Raw genomic sequence first — 11152 nt, 5'->3', positions numbered from 1 at the left:
CCCACTTAGCACAGGGCCTGGTATACAGGAACTCTTTTGTAAATGAACCTGAATGTTTGGGTTCATTCTGGGCTGTGAATTGAGCTCTTAGGTTGTTTTAAGAGCTGAACTAATTTCTTCAACTGCTAAATTGAGGCTGACTTCAGACTAGGGATTAGACCTGATTTGGTTGAAATTGGGTCAGGGAACAGCCAAGTTTACCAAACTAGCCATCTCTCTGGCTTTTTCTTCAGTAGTTCAGAGTTCAATGATACTTCATTTAATTGAGATGGCAGTCTTTATTCTTTTGACTTTTGCTGTTATGGAAATACAGGTTGAACAGGTGGCACTGACTAGAGTTCTCCCCTGCTTCTGGGTAAAGAGTAGTGAAGTGCCTGGAAGGACATATTTCTTTTGATCTTCTGCATGTGAGCAACTTCAGCTTCTAGAATTTGCTTTCTCCTGTGACTTATACTATAGCAGACCTGGTGCATCTATTCTTGCCCAGATGGTCTCAAGAAATATTCATGAACTGACCTGTATAATGGATGTGATGTCACTGTATTTAAGTGGTAAGGCACATCACTTTGAATGTTGTAATTCTGCTACTTTTCTCCAGCTTAGGGGCCAGGTTGGTGAGTCAGAGAAGACACTTAGGCAAGACACTTGCCTAACATAGGGCAGTTAAATTTAGTGAAGACCCAGACGAGAGGAGAGGGGGTGGGAGTGCTGTTAGGGAAGGGCTGCTTAAACACTGAGTTAAGGAGAGTTTATAAATAGTGATAAATCATTTACTCTTTAGCCCTTCTCTTTGTGGGGGAGGGAAAACTTTGTGGTTAGAAGAAGATACCAAAGAAAGATGAAATCAGGAAAAATGTAACTTTGAAAGGAAAAATGTAATTGGAGGGGCCCTGAATAATTCTCTGCAGTGTGCTTACAATTGTCACCATGAAAACAGCTTGGTTTTCCTTCCACTAAGGTCATGTTCTCAACATTTCAAAAACAACTTTTTTTGTTTTTCCTTGCAGTTTTCTAGCAGGTTTTGAAGTTCTTGCTTGAAAGCCCTCCTTGGATTATTGTGGATTCAGCTTTACATCAACATGAGGCTTAGATGCCCACCTCAGTTCCATCAGAACAGATCTAGGTAATTCAATAAAATGTGCATAGTACATAACTGGTTAGGAATAATAACCAATGGCTTGTAATGCTTTTGTGCACTGCATTTGTGGACTAGTGTGAATCTGCAAAATAGGTTTGGGTCCTTTGAAAAAATGACTTCTTGTGAATCACAGACATAGAAGACAATCATCGTAAAACACCTAGCCTCTTCTAGCTTACGACTGGGAGTCTATAATTACGATGCACTTATTCTAGGTGTGTCCACCTCAAACCTATTAGGGTACAATGACAGGTTATGCTTTGTTAAGAGACAAGCGAACGTATAAATGAATCCGGCTATTTTCTCTCCTCCATTTCTAAAGCTATAAAATACATAAACTTGAGCAGAGATAGCAAGGTTTATAAACAGACTTCTGAGTTATCACTGTTACGTAAAAGCCTGTCACTGAACATAGGGGGACAATTTCAGAAAGATGATAGATAACAGTTGTCTTTATGGGCAAAAATGCTAGAGAACAACAAAAAACTTTTGAAATAGGATTGGGCAAAGAAGACAATGCAAGAAGCTACTTTTGGTAATGTTGGGTAGAGGAGGTGCTCTTGAACTTGGTTCTTCAAGGGTATACTTTTATAATCTACCCTAAAATTCACTATCATGTGCTTCCTATCCACTCTAAGCCCTTGAAAAGCCTCTGGTGCTTACAGAAGCTTCAGGAAAGGCTTGTAATCTTAGTGACTGCTTTGAACTGCCAATGGACACACCTGTAAGGGGCAGTGAAATTGAAATCCCTGCTGGAAAGTCTTTTTTTTTTTTTTTTTTTTAAGTACTTTTAATCAGGCCAAGACATACATACATACATATATATGTATACATATACATATGTACATATACATATGTATGCATATACATGTCTTGCATATATATATATATATATATATATATATATATATATATATATATGTAGTATGTATATATGTGTATGTGTGTGTGTGTATTTTTAGTCCCTGAAGTAATCTGCAATGTTTACAAGTTGCCTTACTCTTTTAATAGCTACGTTTTCATTTTCTTAACATGTGTATCACTCATTGTTATCCTTTTAAAACTGATAAATAGATGGATGTTGACCACATTCTATAAAATTCCCTTTTCATATAAGTATTTGAAGTATAATAAATTCAAATTCAAAACAAATTCATGATACAAATTCAAAACAAAGCTTACTTGGAGATAACTTTCCTCTAAGACACACTTCTGCACATTAACCTATCTCTAATCTATATACATAAGCCAAATAAGCTTAAGCTATTTAAAAAATTTTTTTTGTCCAAGGAATATATACACAGCTGAAAAACCAGAGATAAGTACTCCCAACTCTATTATCTGTTTCTTCTAGAATTTACCTCGTTGACGCGACATAATATGCATCTACTATCTTCTGAGTTAGCATTTTAAGACACTAGCTGCTGATTTCCTGTTAGTATCAGGTGAGGATTTAGCTTTCTTAAATTGCTCCTTTGTTTAAGTCACTCATTTTTTTCCATTTCCCTTTTGATATAGCTGTTACTCCTTTTTTTTCCTTTGTACTTTTTTGGGTTGTTGTTAAATCAGTATTTAGAAATTATGCTCATAACTTTAAAAAATTTTTTTTAATGTTTATTTATTTTTGAGAGAGAGAGAGAGACAGAGCATGAGCAGAGGAGGGGCAGAGAGAGAGGGAGACACAGAATCTGAAACAGGTTCTAGGCTCTGAGCTGTCAGCACAGAGCCCAACATGGGGCTCGAACTCAGAACAGAGAGATGACTTAGGCTGAAGTCAGACTCCCAACCAACTGAGCCACCCAGGCACCCCTATGCTCATGACTTTGGTACAACTTTATAGGTCATTTCTCTCTCTTTACTTTAGCATATCGAAACCTTAGTTTATCATAGTGTTTGTTTCTTAGAGCTCTTTATTATAATTTCATAGTTCCTTTTTTCATTTTGAAAATAAAAGGAGTGACGATAACGTAATGTCTACGTCTGAGAAGAGATTTAGATACACATTTGAAAAGAAAGGGTCACAATTCAGAAGAATAAAGGGGAATGTGGCAGTGAGGGAAACAGAAGGTAAGAATTTTGTTGCTTCATGTGAGAATGTTGGCATTCTAACAGCTGACTGTCCCGAGGTCTAAGAAAGTAAAACCTTGGTTTGCAGGCATAATTCATTCCGGAAACATGCTTGTAATCCAAAGCACTCCGTATATCAAGGGGAATGTCAAGAACCATTTGCTCAGTTGTGATCATGTGACATTCGGTGACATGTACTACTGGTTTTGCAAGACATCACTTGCTTATCAAGTTAAAATTTATTAGAAATGCTAGCTTGTCTTGCAGAACACTCGCTCATAGAACGAGATACTCACAATCCAAGGTTTTACTGTAGATGCTTCCAGTGCTGGGCTTTTTCGTGGAGACTTGGAACCATCAGAAGAAAAGACTACCTTGAGAGATGATGGAAGAAAAACCTCCTGTGACTTGGTCTTCTATATTCTGCACAGTGGTTTAATTTCATCACTACCTGCTCCATAAACTGTGACTTAGATATATATACAAATTCATATAAATGAATTATCAATTCTGCCTGCTGTTATTTAATTTTTGGTAATATTAGAACGAATGTATTTTTACATATTTCAACTAAGTCTTGCCCTGATCTTAAAGCTCATCTTGCCTGTTTTCCTAGGCAAATGCTCTTCTCCCCTTACTAATGTAATGCATCATGTATGTCTATATATTATTTCATTTACTGACAATCTTAGTACAGTATTTCTTAAACACTGTTAACTTACTAGCTGAATTTAAACTGCTCAAAGCTAATTAAGAATGCTATAAAATGTAACCAGAGAATATAAATGCTTAATATTGTCATAGTAAAAAAATACTGGAAAATGTGTCAGAAAGTACCCCTTTAAATCATTCCCAGAAAGTCTTATTAAGAAATTCCTTATAGATTCATATAAGCTTTTTATCAGTTATGACCTTTCCTAATTAGCCCAGAGTTAAATTTCTTTTTGAACTTAAAACACTTATTAGAAAAAAATACTGATTTTTTTTTTAAGTGTCATATAGTTCCTCCACTCTGCCTCTCCAGCTCAATTATTTTGAGTTATCTTAATTTTGTTTTGTGGATGCAATGTCTTATTTTCCTAAAGACACAACAAATTTTTTAAAACTTTTCTTCTATTTCATCTATCTATCTATCTATAGATAGATATATATATATATTCTCTTTGGTTTGATTTCTGCCTTTTTGGTAACTTTTCTTGAGTGTCTAGTAATCTTTGGCTCTGTTCATATTTAAAAGTGAGGAATTAAGCTAATAGGAAGCTCTGTTGACATGGATGGGGCTTATTAACTTTTGGGTTTTGATGCAGGTTAATTGGATCATAAGATGGCTTTTTTAAAAGTAAGAAATAATTGATGTATAACATTGTATGAGTTTAAGCTGTACAAAGTGTTAGTTTGATACATTTATATATTGCACTATGATTACTACAGTAGCATTAGCTAATGCCTTTACTATGTCATTTTGTATTGAGACCAGTTAAGATTTAGTCTTCTAGTAACTTTGAGGTTTATAATATAGTACTGTTGACTGTAATCACTTTGTTATACCTTAGATCTCTAGAACTTATTTATCTACTTGTTGTAAGTTTGCCCCCTTAAACAATATCTCCCAAAATCTCTATTCCCTAGTCCCTGCTAATTACCATTCTACTCTCTGTTTACAAATTCAGTTTTATTCATTTATTTATTATTTATTTATTTTAATTTTTTAATGTTTGTTTATTTTTGAGGGGGAGAGAGAATCTGGTGGGGGAGGGGCAGAGAGAGAGGGAGACACAGAATCTGAAGCAGACTCCAGGCTCTGAGCTGTCAACGTAGAGCCTGACGCAGGGCTCAAACTCATGAACCGTGAGATCATGACCTGAGCTGAAGTCAGATGCTTAACTGACTGAGCCACCCAGGCACCCCAGTTCAGTTTTTTTAGATCCCACATATAAGTGATATACAATATTTGTCCTTTTCTGTCTGACTTATCTCACTTAGCATAATGCCTTCAGAGTCCATCCTTGTCACAAATGGCAGGATTTCCTTGTTTCTCATGGCTGAATGATCCATCTTCTTTATCCATTCATCCATTGACAGATACTCAGATGATTGCCATATCTTGGCTATTGCGAATAATGCTGCTGTGAACATGTGTGCAGATATCCCCTCATGATACTAATTTCAGTTCCTTTGGACATATACCTAAGAGTGGGATTGTTGAAACTTGTGGTAGTTCCATTTTTATTTATTTTTTTTGAGGAACTGCCATACTGTTTTCCATAATAACTGTACCAATTTACATCCCCACCAATAGTATATAGGGTTCCCTTTTCTCCACATTCTTGCCAACATTTGCTATCTCTTCTCTTTTTGATAAAAGGCATCCTAACATGGGGAGGTGATATCTCATTGTGGATTTGATTTTCATTTCCCTGATGATTAGTGATGTCAAACACCTTTTTATGTTCTTTTTGGCCATTCGTGTGTCTTCTTTGGAAAAATGCTTTTCAGGCCCTTTGTTCATTTTTAAATTGGATTTTTTTGTTTTTTTGCTATAATATGAGTTCTTTTTTTTTTTTTTTAAGTTTATTTATTTTGAGAGAGAGAGAGAGAGAGTGAGAATGGGGGAAGGACACAGAGAGAGAGACAGAGAGGAATCCCAAGCAGGCTCTGCTTTATCAGTGCATAGCCTGATGCGGGGCTTGAACTCATGAACTGCAAGATCATGACCTTAGCCAAAGTTAGACACTTAACTGAGCCACCCAGGAACGCCATGAATTCTTTTTTTTTTTTTTAAGTTTATTTATTTATTTTGAGAGAGAGCAAGTGAGCAGGGGAGGGGCAGAGAGAGAGGGAGAGAGAGAATGCCAAGCAGGTTCCACGCTGTCAGCACAGAGCCTGACACAGGGCTTGAACTCGTGAACCATGAGATTGTGACTTGAGCTGAAATCAAGAGTCAGATGCTCAACTGACTGAGCCACCCAGGCACCCCTCAGGTCTTACATTTAAATCTTTGATCATTTTGAGTTACTTTTCGTGAGTGGTGTAAGGTTAGGGGTCCAGTTTTATTCTTTTGCATGTGGATATCCACTTTTCCCAGCACCATTTATTGACGAGACCATCCTTTTCCCATTGTGTGTTCTTGGCACCCTCATCAAAAATTAGTTGACTGTTTATGTGGGGGGTTATTTGTGGGCTCTCTGTTCCATTCCATTGATCTAGCTGCCTGTTTTTATGCTTGTACCATACTGTTCTGTTAAGTATAGCTTTGTAATATAGCTTGAAATCAGGTTTTATGATATCTGTTCTTTCTCAGGATTGCTTTGGCTATTGGGTTATTAGCTGGCTTTTTCAGTGTGTTTCCCAAATATCAGCATCTATAAGGTTTAAAAAAATAAACTTAAAAAATTTAGAATAGTTTTACTTTATTATTATTATTATTTTTATTTTAATTTTCTTGATGTTTGTGTTTTAGAGAGAGAGAGAGAGAGAGACAGAGTGCGAGTGGGGGAGGGGCAGAGAGAGAGGGAGACACGGAATCTGAAGCAGGCTCCAGGCTCGGAGCTGTCAGCACAGAGCCCGATGCAGGGCTCAAATGCAGGAACCATGAGATCATGACTGAGCTGAAGTTGGACGTTTAACTGACTAGGTGCCCCTAGAATAGTTTCAGATTTACAGAAGAGTTGCAGAGATAGTACAGAGTTCTCGTATACCCCCATACCAAGTTCCCCTTATTGTTAGCATCTTAACATTAGTGTGGTACATTTGTCATAATTAATGAACCAATAAAGATAGATTATTATTAACTAAAGTCCACAGATTATTTAGATTTCCTTAGTTCTTAACCTAATGTCCTTTTTCTGTACCAGGATCCCATCCAGGATACGTTGTTACATTTAGCTGTCCTATCTCCTTGGGCTCCTCTTGGCCATGACAGTTTCTCAGACTTTCTTGCTTTTGATGACTTCAATAGCTTTGAGCTGGACTGGTCACATATACTTTTTTTAAGTTTATTTATTTATGTTGAGAGGGGGGTGGTGTAGGGGCAGAGATTGAGGGAGAGAGAGAGAATCCCAAGCAGGCTCCACAACATCAGCAGAGAGCCTGATGCGGGGCTTGATCTCATAAACTGAAATCATGACCTGAGCTGAAACCAAGAGTTGAACACTTAACTGACTGAGCCACCCAGGTGCCCCTGGACTAGTCACATACTCTATAGAATGTCCTTCGGTTGGGACATTCAACAGAGCCTGGAGCCTGCTTTGGATTCTGTGTCTCCTTCTTTCTCTGCCCCTCCCTTGCTTGCTCTCTGTCTCTATCTCAAAAATAAATATTTAAAATTTTTTATATTTTTAAATATGTTTTTATTTATTATTTCTGAGGTATCAGCACAGAGCCTGATGTGGGGCTCGAACTCACAAACTGCAAGATCATTACCTGAGCTGAAGTCACACACTTAACTGATTAAGCCACCCAGGTGCCCCTATTCAATTACTTCTTTTTTTTTTTTTTTAATTTTAAAAATGTTTTTATTTTTGAGAGAGAAAAAGAGAGCAGGGGAGGGGCAGAGAGAGAGAGCAGGGGAGGGGCAGAGAGAGAAGGAGACACAGAATCTGAAGCAGGCTCCAGGCTCCGAGCTGTTAGCACAGAGCCTGACACGGGGCTCAAACTCACAAACTGAAATCGTGACCTGAGCTGAAGTCAGATGCTTAACTGACTGAGCCACCCAGGTGCCCCTCCTGAATATTTTTTTAAATTCACATACATTAAATTCCTTCTTTGTGCTATAAAGTTCTATGGGTTTTGACAAACATTGCATTATGTATTTACTGTTACAGCATCATACAGAACAGTTTTACTGCCCTAAAAACTTCCCTATGCTTCACTTATTCAATCCTCTTCTTTAAATTTTAAGTTTTATTTATTTATTTTTTGAGAGAGACAGAGACAGCATGAGTGTGGAAGGGGCAGAGAGAGAGAGAGAGAGAGAGAGAGAGAGAGAGGCGGCGGGGGGAGAATCCCAAGCAGGCTCTGTGCTGCCTGCAAAGAGCCCATGTGGGGCTCGAGCCCGTTAAACCATGAGACTACAACCTGAGCTGAAATCAAGAGTCGGACACTTTACCGACTGAGCCACACAGACACCCCATTAATCCTCTAGTTTAAACCCCCTGATCTGTTTATTGTCTCTATCCTTTTGCCTTTTCCATATCTAAGGACATTTAGTTTTACCAGAGGAAAAACTGGATCCCCTGACTCCTCCCAGGAAGGGAGGAAGGGGATGTCTATAGATAGATGTCTGCTGGCAGAAACTGGGCAGAAAGTGGTTTGGGGGTCTCATTGCCTATTTTGAGGCTTTCACTTGGAGACCGCATTTTCAGTTTTGTGCCCCATTCCCACTTCCCACGGTGCCTGGTAGTCCTGAGTCCAGAGGCTTTGGGGTTCCATCTCTCCAGTGAATAAAAGCCCACTCGCTGTTACGGGTGGTGGTTGGTTGGTCACCCTGTGCTCTAGGTGGAGGGGCATACTTGATGCATGCCGCTTTTTTTCTTCGAAAGATCTCCCATTTTTGGCACTATGTCTTGCCTCCTGCTCTTCTGAGGTATCAGGGCCTGCAATTCCCGAGCATTTCTAGAGTTGAAAATGTCTTTTCTCATTTCTCAGCAAGGTCACTCTCTGCAAGGTTTCCTCTGCTAAGCTAGTCTCTGTCGGCTTTCTACCTTTCAAAATTACATTAAGATCTCTTATTAATCACTATTTCATTTCCTTTTCCTGGTGGGCTTACCACATGTTTAACCAGAAGTCTCATTTGCTTTTACGAGTTTGCTGGTTTGTGCAATTGAGGTTGTAACTACTCCGAAAAATGTTAAAAGCCACACGGATTGAATTTTCTTGTGTGACTGGTTTCTCTTTAACATATACAGCTGTTTTTAAAGTTTATTTATTTATTTTTGAGAGAGAGAGAGAGAGAGAGAGTGTGTATGAGCAGCGGAGGGGCAGAGAGAGAGGGAGGAAAGCATCCCAAGCAGGCTCTGCACCACCAGGGCAGAACCCAGCCTGGGGCTCGAACTCACGAACTGCGAGATCATGATCCGAGCCGAAATCAAGAGTAAAACGCTCAACCGACTGAGCAAATACTGGAGCCCTGCAAATACAGCTCTTAATGTAGAGTTGTGATAAAAATAATTGTGTGCAATTTATTTTTTTATGAGCATTTCCAATCCCTTCTGGGTCAGGACTAAACCTTTAAAAAATGATCAGTAGCATTCTTTTGAAACTTGCTGAAGTTAACGTTTCTGCTTCATTTGTGGTTGCTCCCATAGAGACACCATAGTAACTAACTCTTGGCAGGGCTTGGAAGTTTCTACATTGACTTTCCTGTATGGAAGTTTGCTCTCTCACACATACTCTTACTCTTTTGCAGTAAGTGGAATACCAGCAGGTTAGACTGATTTACATTTTGGACAACTTAATTTTGGATTTATCATTAAAAAGAATATGGAGCAGAATTCAAGATCTATTTCCTTTTACTGAACAGGAATAGAATATTTATAAAATTCCTAATTGTTCCAGTCATGCCAGTAAATGGAACTGGTACCTTCTAATGGTTTATGGTTATGCTTTACTGAAGGTGTTGAATGGGCTACATGCATTTTCTTATTCTTTTTTTTTTTTTTAATGTTTTTATTTATTTTTGAGATAGAGACAGAGCATGAGCAGGGGAGGGGCAGAGGGAGAGGGAGACACAGAATCCGAAGCAGGCTCCAGGCTCTGAGCTGTCAGCACAGAGCCCGACGCGGGGCTGGAGCTCACGGACCGCGAGATCGTGATCTGAGCTGAAGTCAGATGCTTAACCGACTGAGCCACCCAGGCGCCCCGCATTTTCTTGTTCTGAGGGACCAAATGGGATGAAATGAAAGAGCAATTTTAAGAAGGGGTCCCTACCCAAGAAGGGGCTTGGATTAAAGAAATGTTTCTCATGTACCTACTGTGGGCCACATGGATTCCTTGGTGATCTCTTTTACTTTGGAGTAGCTACGAACCCTTTGCAGATATGAACCTAGGGCCTTCATCTTCAGTTGAGGGCAAAGCCAAAGTGGGATCCCAGGGCATGTGCATTCTCCATTGTGCTGCCTGGGGCTTTATGCTGCTTTTCCCAGGTTGGGTCCCGTGTTTCCTTATGCTTTGCTTCCAGGTTAGCGAGAGTCAGTACAGCACAGTGGCTAAGCATGGGCTCTGAAGCCACACTGCCTGCATTCAAATATTTACTCCACCATGTACCAGTTGGGCCCTGTGCCTCAGTGTTTCCACCTGTAAAATGAAGAGCATGAAATGATAGTTGCTCGGGCAATTAATATTGTAAAGCACTTAGTATACACTATAAAAGTGTTTACTAAAGAAATAGGTACATTCGGGGCGCCTGGGTGGCTCAGGCAGTTAAGCGTCCGACTTCAACTCAGGTCATGATCTCACGGCTCGTGAATTTGAGCCCTGCGTCAGGCTCTGTGCTGACAGCTCAGAGCCTGGAGCCTGCTTCGGATTCTGTGTCTCCCTCTCTCTCTGACCCTCCCCTGCTTGCACGCTGTCTCTCTCTCTCTCTCTCAAAAATAAACAAAAACATAAAAAAACTTTTTTAAATAAATTGGTACATTCTGTTAAACTTCTAGTCCTCCTACCATGCTCAGTACTTAAAAGAAAGCAGGTATTATCTTTAGGCCTTTCCATAAGGGAGAGTTCTATGGAAATGGAGATGTGTATAGAGCTGAGAGCGTTTCCCTTCTTACATGAAAGATTTGGGTCAGATGGGTAATATCCTTTAATGAAAATGTCACTTAGCGGTGCCCACCCTCGAATGGGTGTTCTTAAACAAAATCTAAGTGCTTATAAGACTCACACCCAGATATCCTTGAATAGCTACACAGAAACTTAATAAGAGTGAAAAATTCTAAGTTGTTGGGCTGGAAT

This window comes from Panthera onca, chromosome D2 (assembly GCF_046562875.1).
Source record: "Panthera onca isolate mPanOnc1 chromosome D2, mPanOnc1 haplotype 2, whole genome shotgun sequence".
Lineage (NCBI taxonomy): Eukaryota > Metazoa > Chordata > Mammalia > Carnivora > Felidae > Panthera > Panthera onca.
Note: the sequence above shows the minus strand (reverse complement) of the source record.